The sequence below is a fragment of the Gadus morhua genome, unplaced genomic scaffold (assembly GCF_902167405.1).
Source record: "Gadus morhua unplaced genomic scaffold, gadMor3.0, whole genome shotgun sequence".
Taxonomy (NCBI): domain Eukaryota; kingdom Metazoa; phylum Chordata; class Actinopteri; order Gadiformes; family Gadidae; genus Gadus; species Gadus morhua.
The window spans coordinates 166835-184749 of NW_021964147.1; the positions used below are offsets into that span (position 1 = coordinate 166835).

The following is a 17915-nucleotide window of genomic DNA, read 5'->3' on the forward strand; positions in this document are numbered from 1 at the left end:
GCCCAAACCACACCTATAGGTGATTAGGCTACTTCAGACCAACCCTTTTTAGATTTGCGTCGGGCGCAAAGGTCATTTATCCGCCGGTAAAATAGCAACATCGCCATAGAACCGTCCACAAAGCTACTTGCGTTTGTTGCTTCTCACCAGTGAGGTCCACCTTGAGGAGGATTGACACCAACAAGGCTACTGGCCCTGATGGGGTGTCGGGCCGTATACTGAGGTCATGTGCCGACCAGTTAGCAGGAGCTTCTACAGACATCTTCACCCTCTCTCTGCAACAAGGTGCAGATCCCACCTGCCTTAAGACCACTACCATCTTCCCTATCCACATAGAATCTGCCATTATCTGCCTCAATGACTACCGCCCAGTCGCCCTCACCCCAGTAATCATGAGGTGCTTTGAGTGGATGATACTGGCGTACATCAGAGACTGCATCCCTGTGGACCTGGACAGCCACCAGTTTGCCCATCAGGCAAACAGATCCCCAGAGGACGCTGTCTCCATCACACTCCACACAGCCCTGTCCCCCCTGGAGTACCCCAACACATATGTAAGGATGCTCTTTGTGGACTTCAGCTCTGCCTTCAACACCACAATCCCCCATAAACTGGTCCTCAAACTCATTCATCTTGGTCTCCCCACCTCACTCTGCTCATGGATCCTGGACTTTGTTTCAAACAGACCGCAGAATGTCAGAGTAGGGGACCTGACATCCTCAACTATAACCTTGACCTCCGGTGCGCCCCAGGGGTGTGTACTCAGCCCAGCCCTATAAACCCTCTTCATCAATGACTGCGTACCCATCCAGTCATCCAACACCATAATCAAATGAGCTGATGACTCCACTGTGGTGGGGCTCATTAGTGACAACAATGAGGGCCATTACAGGCAGGAGGTCCAACGCATGGCAGAGTGGTGTGTGGATAACAACCTGGTCCTGAACACCACCAAGACAAATGAGATCCTTGTGGACTTGTGGACTCATCACGCAGACCCCACTTACCATCAACGGGGAAGAAGTGGAGAGGGTAACATGGGCTACTAACATCTCCAACCTTGTAAAGAGGGCCCAGAAGAGGCTCTTCTTTCTACTGAAGCTCAAACAGGCTGGTTTATCCTCACACCTGCTCATTAACTCTTATAGGAGCACAATTGAGAGCATCCTCTGCCAGGGCTGCAGTGTGTGGTATGCAGGCTGCATAGCGGAGAGCAGGAGGGACTTGGCCAGGATGGTTAGGTCTAGGGATCGACCGATATATCGGTCGGCCGATATTATCGGCCGATATTCGGGTTTTTTACGTGTATCGTATCGGCCGATACGCGGCTGATTTTCACCGATTTATTTTTATTTATTTTTTTTTTTCTTGTTCTACCTCAGCTGTTTTTAATATTTGTTAAATATTCTTCATCTACTTGTTCTTACTTGTTCTACTTCACCTGTTTTTACTATTTGTTAAATATTGTTTTTTATATTGAAGTTCAATAAATATTCCTTTAAAAAAAAAAAAAAAAAACGGCTCAAGAAAATCGGTATTGGCGTATCGGCGTATCGGCTAAGGCTGATGAAAAAATATCGGTATCGTATCGGCCCTAAAAAATCGGTATCGGTCGATCCCTAGTTAGGTCAGCAATAAAGATCATAGGAGCTGAGCTCCCAGACCTGGACTCTGTGTGTGCTGACCGTCTGAAGAGGAAGGCAAGGTCAATCACCACAGGTAAAACTCCCCCTGGACACAGCTTGTTTGTCCCCCTCCCATCAGGGGAGAGGTACCGCACACTCCGGGCCCGCACCACAAGACTGAGCAACAGCTTTTCCCCAAGAGCTGTAGCCTCCATCACCCCCAACCCCCTAACAAAGCACTAAGGACAACTCTCCTCCAGGAGCAGTAGCTTCAGACCCCCACAACCCCCCCGCCCCGCCCCTCCACACACACAACAGACTGGACTTGATGGGCACAATATGGACAGGGCGATGTGTGTGTGTGTGTGTGTGTGTGTGTGTGCGTGCGTGCGTGCGTGCGTGCGTGCGTGTGTGTGTGTGTGTGTGTGTGTGTGTGTGTGTGTGTGTGTGTGTGTGTGTGTGAACTTAAACTGCTGCTAGAGACTGCATACCTGTATTTCGTTGTGTACTACAATGACGACTAAACTCCTTGAACCTTCACACATATTATTGTGTTCTGTATCAAACCAGTAATAACACTTACCTCCCTATATTGACGCGTCAATTCTGTATAGAGATAAACAGTAGAGTAACATGTCAGGACAGCAGTCAATATCATTCAGCATAACCCTGATACATGTTAGTTTGATGTATCATGATACATGTTAGTTCAATCTAAACACAATGCATGTCAGTAGTTTAATGTTATCATGATACATGATAGAGTTTAAAGTAACCATGATACATGTCAGAGTTTAATCTAACCCATACCTTCCAGGACTATGATTGATATTATGAAAGGTATGGATGCTATTATTACGAACTGCTCAATATATTCTATCTGAGTTATCTGTTACTCATTTAGAAAGTGAAACATGTGGAATAAGAACTTACCATCAAACTTCATCTGCTGTTTCTGGGTTTTCTTCTTCTATAAAATAAAAATGTAAATAAAGTATCAACATTGGGTTCATTACAAGGTCATCATCTAATAACTCCACCACTGCCAGCTAGGGTCAGAGGCGCCGCATCCCATTAGGCATTGGCTCTAGGGGGGCCCCCTAGAGCCAAAAAAAATAAATAAAAAAAATCGCTCCCCCCCCCCCCCCTGTCAACAATCGCCCCCCCCCCCCCCCCCCCCCCCCCCCCCCCCCCCCCCCCGCCAACAATCCTCTGCCTAGGGCCCCCACACTACCTAGAATCGCCCCTGGCTAGGGTCACAGATATTATTGTGTTCTGTATCAGACCAGTAATAACACTTACCTTATCAAGTCGTTTCCTCAATGCTATATAGAGATAAACAATACAGTAACATGTCAGGACAGCAGTCACTATCATTAGTTAGTCTAATGTCACCATGGTACTTACTGACTGCCCTTTATGCCTTCTGGCATGTAGGGCAGCAACAAAGGATCTCCATTCCCGTCTGTTTTGGGTCAGGTTATAACCATGATACATGTCATTAAAATCTATAGATTAAACTAACATCATGGTTATGACCATGATACATGTTATTTAAATCTATAGATTAAACTAACATCATGGTTATAACCATGATACATGTTATTAAAATCTATAGATTAAACCAGCATCATGGTTATAACCATGATACATGTTATTTAAATCTATAGATTAAACTAACATCATGGTTATAACCATGATACAGGTTATTTAAATCTATAGATTAAACTAACATCATGGTTATAACCATGATACATGTTAGTTTAATGTAACCATGATACATGTTAGTTGAATGAGTTGAATAAGCTTAATGTAACCCTTACCTCCCAGGACTATGATTGATATTATGAAACGTATGCATCCTATTATTATGAACTGCTCCATATACTCTAATCATGTAGAATCAGTTGAACCAGTTCCTGGTTTCCTCTCTGAATTAGCCTCTACACAGAATAACATCTTGACAGACTGAATACGTGTAGGGAGACGGCTGCCATTATCGTGGTCAAACAAGGACAGAAGTCTTTCTACCCTTTGTCCCTGCTCTGTGTTGTCATGACGACTCAGTGAGCTACGCTATAAACGCCACTGAGCTGACGTTATGCTGGCCACATCGCCCCAGCTATGAGAGTAGTGTCTTATATACATGGATAGCTCCATTCTATAATCTAATATCTAGATGATGTTGTTCAGTAGGTCTGCCACTCTGGTCCCTCTGCTAGGTAGGCTCTGACTCTCTGCTACAATTAGATGAAAGGTTTGAATCACAGCTATATCATTTGACTTGGTGTGAGTCAGTAACTCTTGCAAATCACTGTAAATAAACGAATGATCTGTTACTCATTTACAAAGTGAAGCATGTGGAATAAGAACTTACCGTAACAGTCCAACCTTTGTTCCGGTGTTTCCTTTATCAATACAAATAAAAATGTGAATCAAATATGAACATTAGGTTCATTGCAAGGTCATCATAAGTGGTGGATTAAGGTGGTGATTGGCCCCTAGGCTAGTATTTTTGTGAGGCCCCCTTACTAATCACGCAGTAAAAAAGTAATATGTTTTTCGCCATGTATAAAAGGGTGCTAGGAATATTACATGGCCTCCCTTCTGTTGACCAACCGACCGACAGATCTCCTTAATGAGGCTGGTAAATCCAATTTGGGCAGAACATCGCTATCAATGGACAGATTAGAGTCGGCTGATTCTGTCTGTTTTGGCCCATCGTGGATCTCAGTCTACCTTTAACTACCGCCCATTTTGAGGAAGAGCGCCCCCTTCTGGCATTGGCCACAGGCAGAGTCATAAATAGTCAGAGTGCTATATCGACAAATGGAAACACTTGTGCTTTTCGCCTTTTCAGACATCCTGCCTCTTTGCCGTCCAGCAGACGTGACGTATTCCTTTACAACCAAACTGACTTTATGAACCTGGTCACATGACATGGCCCACACATCTACCCAATCAGCTGCTTCACTTTTTAATGGTTCTTGTTATGGGCCATTAGGAGTCAAGTCTTTTTTTATTTTAAGTCAAATTGAAAATAGTCTGGCCCATCCAGGGCCCCTTGCACACCTGGGCCCCTAGGCTCAGCCGAGGCTAGCCTGGGTGTTAATCCGCCTCTGGTCATCATCTAATAACTCCACCACTGCCAGCTAGGTTCACACATATTATTGTGTTCTGTATCAAACCAGTAATAACACTTACCATCTCATCTATTTGTTTTTCCCATTCTGTAGAGAGAAACAACACATCAACATGTCAGGACAGCAGTCACTATCATTCAGCATAACCCTGATTCATGTTAGTTGAATCCAACCATGATACATGTTAGTTTAACATAACCATGATACATGTTAGTTAAATCATGGTTTCCACTCTGAATTAGCCTCTACACGAAGAACATCTTGACAGACTGAATACGTGTAGGGAGACGGCTGCCATTATCGTGGTCAAACAATATCATTTGACTTGGTGTGAGTCAGTAACCCTTGCAAATGACTGGATATTCATAAATGATCCGTTACTCATTTACAAAGTGAAACATGTGGGATAAGAACTTACCAGTTAAATCCCTTTCCATTTTCAGCCATGTATAAAACAATGCTATGAAGTGATAAACAACACATGTCAGGACAGAGGTCACCATCATTCAGCATAACCCTGATACATGTTAGTTTAATGTAACATGATACATGTTAGTTTAATGTAAGCATGATACATGCTAGTAGAATATAACTATGATACATATGTTAGTTGAATGTAACCATGATACATGTTGCAGTTTAATGTAACCATGATACTTGTCAGAGTTTAATGTAATATGATAAATGTACGGTTAATGCAACCATGATAGATGTTAAGAGTTTAATGTAACATGATACATAAAAGAGTTGAATGTAACGCTTACCTCCCAGGACTATGATTAATAAAGCCATGCATCCTATTATTATGAACACAATTGCCACATATTTAAGACATGTAGAATCAGTGGAATCAGTTCCTGGTTGTATCTGCACCCCTCCCACAGAATCACATCTGAAACCAGAAGGACAAAACCATGGTTAGTTCTAAGAGTAGTAGACTGGGTGTTGGACTCCAGGTTTAAAAGGTACTGGGTTCGATCCCCAATGTCCACAACCAACCTATAGGCCTTCAGGAAGGTTCTTGAGCTAGATGCCTGACCCCTACCTGTTCCTAATGACCTGTATCTCCCTGTGTCTGAATTCACTGTACACCGCTTTGGAGAAAATGACTGAATGGTAAGTTATATATATTGTCAAGCATGAACAACACTTTTATAATATCTTATTCTGCCATTTGTATTATTAAATAGAAGAGTAAAGTATATAACATTATGGCTATGGTATGTATTTTAAGAACAGGCAAAAAGCCACACCAGTACATGATATATTGCCCAGGCCTAATTCTTAACAACCATTATTGTACTTTATGTATAGATTGTTTAATGAACTCCACTTACATCGTGTGGGGTTGGCATGACAATGTGGTCTCTGAGAATGTGTCTTTATCTGCTGACTCACTACAGAAGAATCCATCCGGGATCACACACTCAGCATCTGATGTTGGAGTACAGAACTTCTTCTCCTTCTGACCTGTCAATCACAACAGTTACAGAGGAACCTAAGACAACCTGAGAGTACACAACTTCTGATATAAACATGAACAACACAACTTCTGATGTAAACATGAACAACACAACTTCTCTGATATCATTATGAACAACACAACTTCTCTGATATTAACATGAACACAACTTCTCTGATATAAACATGAACAACACAACTTCTGATACAAACATGGACAACGCAACATTCTCATCACCACAACATATGGGGGTTGCATGGGGGGCGTTTCCATTTAATAGTATAGATGTACCTCTGACACACTCTGTACAGTTAGAGCACTGCTTCTGTCCGCTAAGGCCTTCTTTGAAAGTACCATCGGGGCACTTTGTGCACTTTGTATTGGTTGTCGCTGAGCAATCCCTATGAACCCTATATCCTGTTGGAGAGAACGTTAAAGTATGTTGTTTACCAATGGATTTGGTTGAAGAAATCATAAAGAACTATTTTGGACAACAGCTTGACGAGAGCTGGGTTGATGGACTCTTACCACGAGGACATGCAAGGCAGCAGAGCTGTCCCACTCTGTATTCATCGCTGGCACACGATGGTGATGCAGCACTAGCAACGCCATAAGTATTACAAACTGAACATATTAGGAACAGGATTTGGAAGAACATGGTGGTCCAGTTTGAATGACCTTCAACCATCTGATGGCAGATTTTCGGCAGATATTTCTTCTGTGTCTTGTTATTCAGCCAAGGCCAAATAAGGTTTATTGTTTTATCCTGCTTTGTGTATTCTAAATATATGGGCCAGATACTCTATACTTTGGCTGCCATATCATCATTGCCATGCAGCTACAGACTTTTCTTGAAGTTCAGATACATCTGGAGAGATAAAAGAAAATATTCAGCAGTTAATAAATTAAAAAAAAAATATATATATATTTAACCTACTTAACCAGGAGAAAAACCTACAGAGATTAAAAATCACTTTTTCAAAGGTGACCTGGCCAAGACAGGCAGCAGCACAATGAACCACAGTTACAGACAAACAGTTACAGACAAACACACAGGGACAACAATTTAAATAGCACTAAAATAAAGCAAATCAAAAAGTATCCTTAACACTTTTCTCTAAACCAAAATAATATGACGTTTGAAAACATTAGAGCTGTTAAACAAAGTGTTGTTAGCCTTGTATGTATGCATTAACTGTGATCTAATACTTATTTTGCTGTGATAAAGAAAATATATCTGTCAGTGTTATAAGTGTCTCACAAATATAATGTATCACTCTTATGTTCATTGGGCTACATCATTTTCTAGATTGATTTGGTCTTTGGATCCTTTGTTTAATATAGGATTACTTTGGGTGAAACACTCCACCTTACTCATCCCAAACTAAACTCCAAACAGTCATCTGGCTGCTGAAGATCTCAGGGCCTAGGGGCTGTTCACCAGCCTGGAGGACTGGGTGTAGGCCTGGACACAATGAGCAGGCCCCAGGCCTAGGGGCTGATCCCCAGCCTGGAGGACTGGGTGTAGGCCTGGACCCAATGAGCAGGCCGCGGGCCTACAGGAGGTCTGCACCTGGAGTTGTGGCTCTTAAAGTTTGCCTCGTAATGACAGAATGAGCCTCCATTCTGATAGGCGCCACAACAACAGATTACATTTATCAGATAATATAATTCATGGAGAAACAGTGATCTGCGCTGAGGTGACGTTATCATGTCACGCTGTCCTCACACTGATTCTAGGGGTGGGAGAGCAGACCGCCACTTGGTCACCAAAGTTGCAGTCTGTAACACAGTAATTACTGCTGAACTGGGAAGGGACACTTTTGGGTTCAAATCAAAATCAAAAAACGAGTAACTTCTCAAGGCTGCAGTGTACACACTCAATTAAGAGTTATAGTCTATGAACTCAGGGGTCATTCATGAAACATCTGCAATATATCCATGTGTGCCAGGACCACAAATGAGGCAGCAGGTTATGTGTGATCACTGCTGCCCTCAACAGAACTATATTTTTATGATAGTGAGAGACATGCCCTTTGAGTTCTTCTTGTCCAAGTCGGTGATTGTGCAATGCATTTAATCTGCCATGTGGGGGCGACACCGCGTTCACATGACAGTATGCCTCAGTAACTTTTACTAGGGTTGTCCTCGATTTGATTATGCAAAGTCAAATATGAATCTTCATCCCAGACACATCACTGACGACGAGCACCTCTACCAACAAATTCGCCTTTCACAATATGATGACAACATGCGCATCCGTTCATGTCAATCAATTGGGAAAAAAATATAGTCTACTATACGCCATGGTAATTATAAAATATAAATATATAATAATAATAATGTACTGTAATTAATATAAAACATTATGACCCAACCAGTGGCAGGTGTCTGTCATTTGACATTCATTTAATAAAACTGCAAATCACCCATTAGGGTTCTGGTTAACCCATCAGAATGACTTGCTGGGTCGGCGAAGATTTGAGGTCACCCCTAGTAAAAACCTTTTTTGGGGGTGTTGACTTAAAGACTAATGATACGTGAGGCTAGCCTCAACTGGTTCTGAACTGGTCCAGAGGCTAGTTTGAGGACCAGTTGAGATCCACTGCAATAAACCGTAGAAAAGGCAACATATAAAAGACGTTTTACTGAGAACCACGGCAAAGCTAATAAGATTGACTAGAGTCTACTGCTTTTCAAACAGTGAACTAAAGTTTGAAAATACAAATCATTCATAACTCAACACTGACCTTATCGACGATGTTGCCTTAGGAGACTGAATTCTGGCTGAAAAACGTGGAAAGACGTTGGGGAAACAAAATGTATTTCAAATAGTTTGAGGCATCGCACATTAGATCTTGCTTTCTTTGTCTCTGTGACTGTATGAAATGAGACTGGAGAATGAAAGCTCAAAGTTCAGCAGTATTGGCATGGACATGAAGGAGTTATATGGTGTCCGTTGCGTTCAGCAGTAGGCCTACTTGGCGTGGACATGAAGGAGTATATGGTGTCCATAGTACATTCTACATGACAATGCCTAAATAAGGGCAGTACTGTTCTGCTTGTGGATCAACAGGATTATTAGAAATATATTAAAAGTGGGTCACATATATTTGGGAAGATTTCGAAATTCCCTATATGTATGTAAATATATATATATATATATATATATATATATATACATAAATATATGACATTACTGCATAGTAATGCCATTTAAAAGTAAGAACTTTCAAGGGCATGGGCATAAACTGCAGTTGATGATTTCTAATTCATAAAGCCATGAATAGATAAATGAGGCCATAACATTCATAAAAGAAGCATGATGTAATGCACAACTGTTCCTTCAGTGCTGAGGATTGTTGGGGATGGGGTCAGGGTTTGGAGCTGAAGTTAAGAGCCTGCCCTGTGTTCAGGTGAGGAGGAATTGTATAGATTAAACTTTAGCCAGGATTAAAATAGAATTAAATTGATAAGATTGCTGACAATAATGCAAGGAAGAGAAGGTCATTCATACATTCTTATATCAAAACATCTGGAGCAGGTAGGGGTTAGACAGTACAGAGACAGGTCATTAAGGAGCAGGTAGGGGTTAGACAGTACAGAGACAGGTCATTAAGGGGCGGGTAGGGGTTAGACAGTACAGAGACTGTCATGGTCGGGTGCTTGCGGGGCAGCAGGAACAAGGAGGGGTAGTTCCAAATGCAGACGACTCAGGACATTACAAAAAAAGGCTTTTAATAAAGAAACTCAATATCTCTGTTCCATGAACAGGCAGAAAAACACGACAATTGGGGACCCACAAGGAATAAGGGACTTGACCCAAAACAACAAACTGACACGGGAACAAAGGAAGTGAACCTGGATATAGTGGGAGAGACTGATGAGGGAATGAGGGGCAGGCGGGAAGATTGACAAGAACGCACAGGGGAAGGGGAATGAAGGGATTGGAGAAGTCAAAGAGCATCTGGTGGACAGGGAGAGAACGAACACTGAACAACAGAGAGACAAAGTGAGACCAGGACCTTAAGGCCCAGATCCAGACGTCCCACCAGGTCTGTCAGGAGAACCGAGCAGGGTGGGTGGAGGTGGTCTGGAGGAGAGATTCAGGGGCAAGTGGGCTGATAGCCGGATAGACCAGCCGGGAACCTTAGGGGAGGAGCAGGAGACCCCAGGGGACGGCCCGGGAAGGAGCAGGAGTCCCCAGGGGACGGCCCGGGAAGGAGCAGGAGACCCCAGGGGACGGCCCGGGAAGGAGCAGGAGACCCCAGGGGACGGCCCGGGAAGGAGCAGGAGACCCCAGGGGACGGCCCGGGCGCTGGACGCTAGACAGACCAGCAGACATGCAGAGCCGCTCTGGAGGACGACTCGGGGACCGGAAGGTGGAACAGTGGTATCACCAATAACTCTCAGGGACATCAACCCTTTCTATACATGAGTATCATGACCGTTAACTGGTCCAGAGGCTAGCATCAACTGGTTCTCAACATTACGCAATACTATAAACTGCATTGCTAATGTATTATAATAACCTGTTGGTTTGATAAGGGATAGACCTGTAAATTACCACAGTAAGAAAAGAATAAACAAGTTCACCAATAACATTGGTATGAATCTAATAGTACACATGGAATATTACATTGATATTCTTTGTCAGGGGGAGCAGGAACTTATTCAAACCCTACGTTATACGTCCGCCGTGACACATCCCGTCCCCCCTGGCCTTGGCGCCATCATTTCAGCAGGGCTGTAGTAGTACGTTTTCATCTACTGTTTCATGCACTTACTGCAGTGTAAAACGTCTTTATTTACAGATTTAAGATTTAACATAGTATTTAGAATAATTCACCACTTAATTCGTGCTTATGTGCTTAACAACCTGTAACCGTTATATATTTGTGTCGGCACTCACCACTGTAGCTGAACAGAATGACACAATAGCAAATGTCAGTGAAATAAATATATGATAAAAGTAAGATCATAAATAAATGTCCAATTTGTATGACCTTTAACTATAACAGTTTGACCGATTGTGATGGCAGCAAAGTTGTGCAGCTGTGTTTCAGTTATTCAATGCAAAATAAGGTTTATTTTTTTGACATGCTTTCATTCAAAATATATATGGTCCACACTATATTTTGGCTGCCATCATTTTCATGTTGAAGTTCTGAAATATTTGGGAAGAGACAAAAAAGAAACAAAAACTAACAATAAATGCAATATTTTACAAGAAAGAAATCCGACTGAATGTGCAACGTTAATGAATTCATTGTTTTTTCAGCGTGACCAGGAGCCACCTAGTGGCCGTATGTGATAGGGGAGAATAGTCTCTTTGGGGAGAATAGTCTCTTTGGGGAGACCCACTGAACGGGAAAACTCAATCGAAACGCATTTTAAATGAGTGGTGGCTCGCAGGGCCGATGGACTGGGGGTGTAAGGTGGACAGGCTTGGGGGACCCAAGGCAGGGGGGGGCCCATGGGAATTCTACCACCCCCTAGTGGTAGGAGCCCCACACTGCGCTCAGCGGCCATTTGCCGCTAGGGCACGTCTCGTGTCCAAACATAATGCATTGAGTTCTGAGTTGTCCCCTAACCGCTCGGTGACTCAAGAAGTATGCACTTCATGTCTCTCACTGACGTGCACTCTCACATGTTGACTGTGAGGGTGACTTTAGTGTCACGCAGAGGTGTCAAGTAACTAAGTACAAATACGTTGTTACCTTACTTAAGTAGAAATTTTGGGTATCTATACTTTACTGGAGTAATTATTTTTCAGCCTACTTTTTACTTCTACTTCTTACATTTTCACGCACTTATCTGTACTTTCTACTCCTTACTTTTTAAAAATGGCCTCGTTACTCCCATTTAATTTCGGCTTGTTTTTATTCCGCCGGCGTTCAAAAAAACCTATCCAGATGATTCGCGCCATCGGATAGAGTGAATTTGATTGGTTGGATGAGAATAGAAACATATACCATTCTGACACCTTATTGGTTTATACGCGATCCATGGCACCTGCGCATGACCAGAGCCCGTCTACATTCTCTGACATGACATAAATCGCGCCACATTCCAGCTATGAAATAGCAGACGATGAGCGAAATGTCCCAACCAAGCACCAGTGAGGAGGTTGGTAGCCAAGAAGACCAGCCAACCCTTCTACATCCCTGGCCGTACCTGGAAGAATTTTTCGAGATGGTTGGATGCAAAAACAAACTCAGTTCTTACTCGTTACATCTTAAATTCCTGCAGCTAAGCTTGGAACATAGCCTACTAGCTGCAGTATGTTCCAATAAAGGCTTTTGATAACATGCCTCTGAAGTTTGACTTTTTGCACCATTCCAATACTTACAGGGAACTAGTCATCATATCTTCTGCTCCATGAAACACATGTTAATGCTCAGTAGTACACATATTCTTTAATGTATTTGCATTGTACTAATATGCATTCAATTTAAATGGGTATAAATGTGTCTGAAACAGGTGCATCCCAATTTTTTCAACATTAACATTATAGTCATTAGATGGCCTTTAGAAAAATGTTTTTTGGGGGGGAAGTGGCTGTGTGTGTCACTAATTCACAGATGGGATAAATGCAGAGACCAAATTCCTTGTATGTGTGAGCATACTTGGCAAAAAAAGCTGATTGTAATTCTATAGGCCCCTGTGGCACGGCCTACGCTTTTGTCCTTAATGGCATTTTTTTCCCCTTGCATTACTTTACTTTAATACTTTAAGTAGATTTGAAACCAGTACTTTTATACTTTTACTTAATTAAAAAGCTTGAGTCTATACTTCAACTTCTACAGAAGTATTTTTAAACGCTAGTATCTATACTTCTACTTGAGTAATGAATGTGAATACTTTTGACACCTCTGGTGTCCCTTGACTTTCTCATAATAAAATCTTAAATAAAGCTTTTGAACTTTAAAACATTTTAATCAAATGGTAAGAATAATGTAAAAAAATTGTAATCTCCATATCATCATTCCCTGTACATCATCCTCGGCGGTCGCCCAAGAGAGGTGGAGCTTGGACCCAAGCCAACGTTACCCATCATATCCCAGGACGCCTCACAGAGCACACCTCACACTATTTATTAACACCTCGCTTGTCTTTGCTCTGTGAGCCACATATAGAAGAATAATGTGAGGATTGATCAAATAATGATGTTAAACACATTACTCCTCTTCTCCTTTCAAAGCTGGCATCAGGAAGGAATCAGACTGGTGTATTTCCTCCCCTAGTTTCTGAGTTTGAACCATCAGATTCACTTTCATGTTGATCCAGAATTTCTCGAACTGCGTTACTTTGTATCCTGTAATGTCATTCCCCTTCAATAGTGAATCACGGTCGATGGGAAACTTGGGTCTAACAGCGATATTAAAGAATCCTGTTACGATCTTTGGGCAGTGTTTGGACTGGACCCATCTCAATGTCTAGCTGTCCAGTACCAGACCGGTAGGCGAGGGCATCCAGACTCTGGTCATCATCATGACCATCCATAGTTACATCAGGGGTACTTGTTCTTGAAATATGTTCTTGTTGGTCCCCGGTGGGTGCAGGAGATTCACTGGACATTAGTGGTGTAGTTTCTGGAAGAGAAGGCAGCAGAGAGTCAGGACATACAGCCAGCCTCCACATGCAGCAACACTCACTGAAGACTGAAGCCCAGTGGAGCAGCTCTGCAGCTGGGTACTCTCAGGTGGAGATGAGGACACGACCAGACACACACACACACACACACACACACACACACACACACACACACACACACACACACACACACACACACACACACACACACACACACACACACACACACACACACACACACACACACACAGCCAGACTTACACACATCCAGACACACACTCAACCATACACACACAACCACCCCCAAAAACCAGACACACAAAACAAGACACACACAATGAGCATGATAACGGTTGACCTACTGTTTAATTAAACAAGTGAGAAAAAAGGTCACCTTGGTTTAATTATGTTTTTGATTGAACTAAGTTGCAATCTAATATAGTGTAATAGATTCCCTCGCATTTATTTGTGCACAAAACATTTCAGAGGTACAGTGTGAACTGATATTTAATAGAATCTTGTTTAGTTCATATTGTGATTAGTTATATAACTGAAGCTGTATCATAATTAACACAACTCACCTTCAGCAGGCTGTGTTTCACTGGAGGGAGCTGGAGGGATGGATGTCTCTAGACCTGCAGGCTGTGTTTCACTGGAGGGAGCTGGAGGGATGGATGTCTCTAGACCTGCAGGCTGTGTTTCACTGGAGGGAGCTGGAGGGATGGATGTCTCTAGACCTGCAGGCTGTGTTTCACTGGAGGGAGCTGGAGGGATGGATGTCTCTAGACCTGCAGGCTGTGTTTCACTGGAGGGAGCTGGAGGGATGGATGTCTCTAGACCTGCAGGCTGTGTTTCACTGGAGGGAGCTGGAGGGATGGATGTCTCTAGACCTGCAGGCTGTGTTTCACTGGAGGGAGCTGGAGGGATGGATGTCTCTAGACCTGCAGGCTGTGTTTCACTGGAGGGAGCTGGAGGGATGGATGTCTCTAGACCTGCAGGCTGTGTTTCACTGGAGGGAGCTGGAGGGATGGATGTCTCTAGACCTGCAGGCTGTGTTTCACTGGAGGGAGCTGGAGGGATGGATGTCTCTAGACCTGCAGGCTGTGTTCAAACACACAGTTCATCCATACTGTTACACCACTGCATTAAGTCCTTTGTCATTCTACTACATAAAAGGTAGCACTGTACAAATACACTTCATATGATTTGACTAAGACCTACAATTAATTAGTACAACGGTGTAACTGCAAAATTTAAAAATAATAATAATAACAAAGACGAAATAACAGTTTATTATTAATGACACAGAGACCACAAATAATGGGTTGAACGTACAAGCTCCAGAGAGAGGAGAGGTGTGGATGAGGGACAAGGTGTTCTTTCTCCAGCAGCTCCACCTGGACGGTCATAGAGTAGATAAAGTTAGCCTTACATAACAAACAAAACCTGGTCTAGTCTATCCTCTAACCCAACTGCTCCACCTGAACCAGAGACCTCGTGTTGCCAGCCAGTGGGGTGCATGAGCGCGCTAAAAGAGCGGCGTTCATTGAACGCTCTCATATATTTTGTGAACGTTGAACGACGCTCACGCACTGTTTACCGGCTCCTGTGGATTAACTGCAACAGGCATGATGCCAGCATGGCCTCTTAAAACAATAATGACAACAGAGCTACCGCTGAAGCCAGTGGGTTAGATCTCTCGGAGTTTTATGTACAAACAAGACCAGATTTGAACGGTAAAAGTCTGAACGTCTGAACAAATTTAGATGTATGACGGATTGATGAGCAACGTTTGCTACAGTCCACTGGGTAGGCTGGTTGACTGATCTATCCAGCACACATCTAGGTGGACACGCCCACCTGTGATGTCAGAAGCTGCACATTTTCAAACGGCTGGTAACGGCTAATCACACTCACACCTGGTGGAATTATATGTCCCCTTTAAACAGTATTTTGGGTCATTTTCATTGGGTGATGCAATTAAATGTGAGTCCACAACATCAGACAAGACAGTCATGACACTGTCCGAATTAGTATTGGGAATATGTACACTTGTGTACATACACACCCTCTACACAATAATATATTTTTTCAATGGACAACCCACACATATAGACAGAAGGAATGGAAAATAAATGTTAAACCTTTGATGGTCAGCACCTCTCTGGGCTCAGTGACTCTGTGGCCTCCTGCTGGTTATTCTGTGTTTTGTCCACCATGCGTCTATTGTTGTTGTGCTCATGACTCCGCCTCTCACCTGTACATCCTGCCGGTGTTAGTTTCCCGCCCTTTTTCCTGCTCACCTGTTCCTCATTGTGATAACTACTCAGCCTATGTATATCCTGGGCTGTCAGGGCCACCTTGTTAGAATGATCTTACGTTTGGTCTTGGCTTATCTAGTCCGTTCAAAAGGCCCTGCAGTCTGACTGACTGGCTCCTGCCAGCCTGGTTCCTGCCTGTTTTTGGCCTTTGCCTGCGGTTCTGCCCTCTGCCTGCTCCCTGACTTCTCTTCAGAAGGTGACATGTCTTTTCTTCCTTTGTTTGGATTGTTTCCCTGTCTCAGTCTACAGCGGCCTTGTGCCCTTTTTGTGTTTTTGCAATCTTCACGTGAGACCACACTTTAGGTGGAGTTTCCAGGTCCCTTGTCACAAACAGACCACAAACTAAGACGCAATGTTCAACCCTTTATTAGTGTGCTCTCATCACAGGATACCCTACAACCAGCCCTCTCTGACTCCACTTGATCACAAACAATAGTATGTTACTACCAATGTTTGACTGACACATGAAATAAGACCATTTAATGCTATTCCCAGCGCCCCAAATGCTTCCCGATCAACTGAAGAACAGTAGTAAAACAAAAATACAGGAATTACACTTAAAAAATTTAATCCATTAAATTTGAAGAAGATATCCTCAATGAAATACAGTGCAGCATATTGGCAGATGTTTTCATTAAAGGTTTTGCATCTGTTATTTTACATATTATTCCCTAAATGACCAAAAAGCTAAAAGGTCAAAAGCCTTAAAAAAAAAGTGGTGTTACTAAAAGTTTAGCAGACAAAGAACAACAAAAGATACTTGCATGGGTGAAATATGCAGATGTCATCGTTTACAAAATAGTATAAAGTAAAAAATATATACATAAAAAAATTATCGTCTTCCTTGGGGGTCGCCCAAGAGAGGTGGAGCTTGGACCCAAGCCAACGTTACCATCACACCCCAGGACGCCTCATAGAGCACACCTCACACTATTTATTAACACCTTGCTTGTCTTTGCTCGGTGAGCCATATATAGAAGAGTAATGTGAGGAACGATCAATTAATGATGATCAACACACCACTCCTCTTCTCCTGTGAAAGCTGGCATCAGGAAGGAATCAGACTGGTGTATTTCCTTCGGCAACATCAATATCCATCAATAGTGAAACACGCTCGCCGGCTGACTGGGAGGTGGAGGAGCGCATCAGACTGAGGAGGGTGGACTGGGAGGGGGAGGGGGGACCCAGACTGAGGAGGGTGGACTGGGAGGGGGAGGGGGGACCCAGACTGAGGAGGGTGGACTGGGAGGGGGAGTGGGGACCCAGACTGAGGAGGGTGGACTGGGAGGGGGAGGGGGGACCCAGACTGAGGGGGGTGGACCGGGAGGCTCCATTGTCTCTCTTGATGAGGACAGGCTGATGGTCCTCCTGATCGACTGTGAGTGAGACAGATCCATTATCTGTGGGGCTTATGGGAGGGGCTCGACCCAGACTCTGGTCATCGTCTTGATCATCCATAGTGGCAGAAGGGATCGTTATGGTATATTCTTGTTGGTCCCTGGTTGGTTCAGGACAGTCACTAGTAGGTACTGGAAGAGAAGGCAGCAGAGTCAGGACATACAGCCAGCCTCCACATGCAGCAACACTCACTGAAGACTGAAGCCCAGTGGAGCAGCTCTGCAGCTGGGTACTCTCAGGTGGAGATGAGGACACAACCAGAGACACACACACACACACACACACACACACACACACACACACACACACACACACACACACACACACACACACACACACACACACCCAGACACACACACACACACACACA

The 17915-nt window shown here is 43.4% G+C and overlaps 2 long non-coding RNA genes across 3 annotated transcripts; both read right to left on the bottom strand.

Moving 5' to 3' along the window:
- Nucleotides 1-4022: 4022 nt before the first annotated feature.
- On the bottom strand, nt 4023-7086 carry LOC115539282 (uncharacterized). Of its 2 annotated transcripts, XR_003975802.1 has the most exons (6): nt 6759-7086; nt 6522-6647; nt 6106-6238; nt 5187-5660; nt 4830-4855; nt 4023-4033 (listed from the first exon to the last, which is right to left on the bottom strand). It is a non-coding gene; the product is annotated as an uncharacterized LOC115539282 (long non-coding RNA). The 2 variants fall into 2 exon arrangements; XR_003975801.1 differs by lacking the exon at nt 4023-4033 and having other exon boundaries at nt 4437-4855.
- A 6146-nt stretch (nt 7087-13232) lies between these two features.
- On the bottom strand, nt 13233-14451 carry LOC115539290 (uncharacterized). The gene is made up of 2 exons (XR_003975811.1): nt 14408-14451; nt 13233-13825 (listed from the first exon to the last, which is right to left on the bottom strand). It is a non-coding gene; the product is annotated as an uncharacterized LOC115539290 (long non-coding RNA).
- Between the last annotated feature and the right edge of the window lie 3464 nt (nt 14452-17915).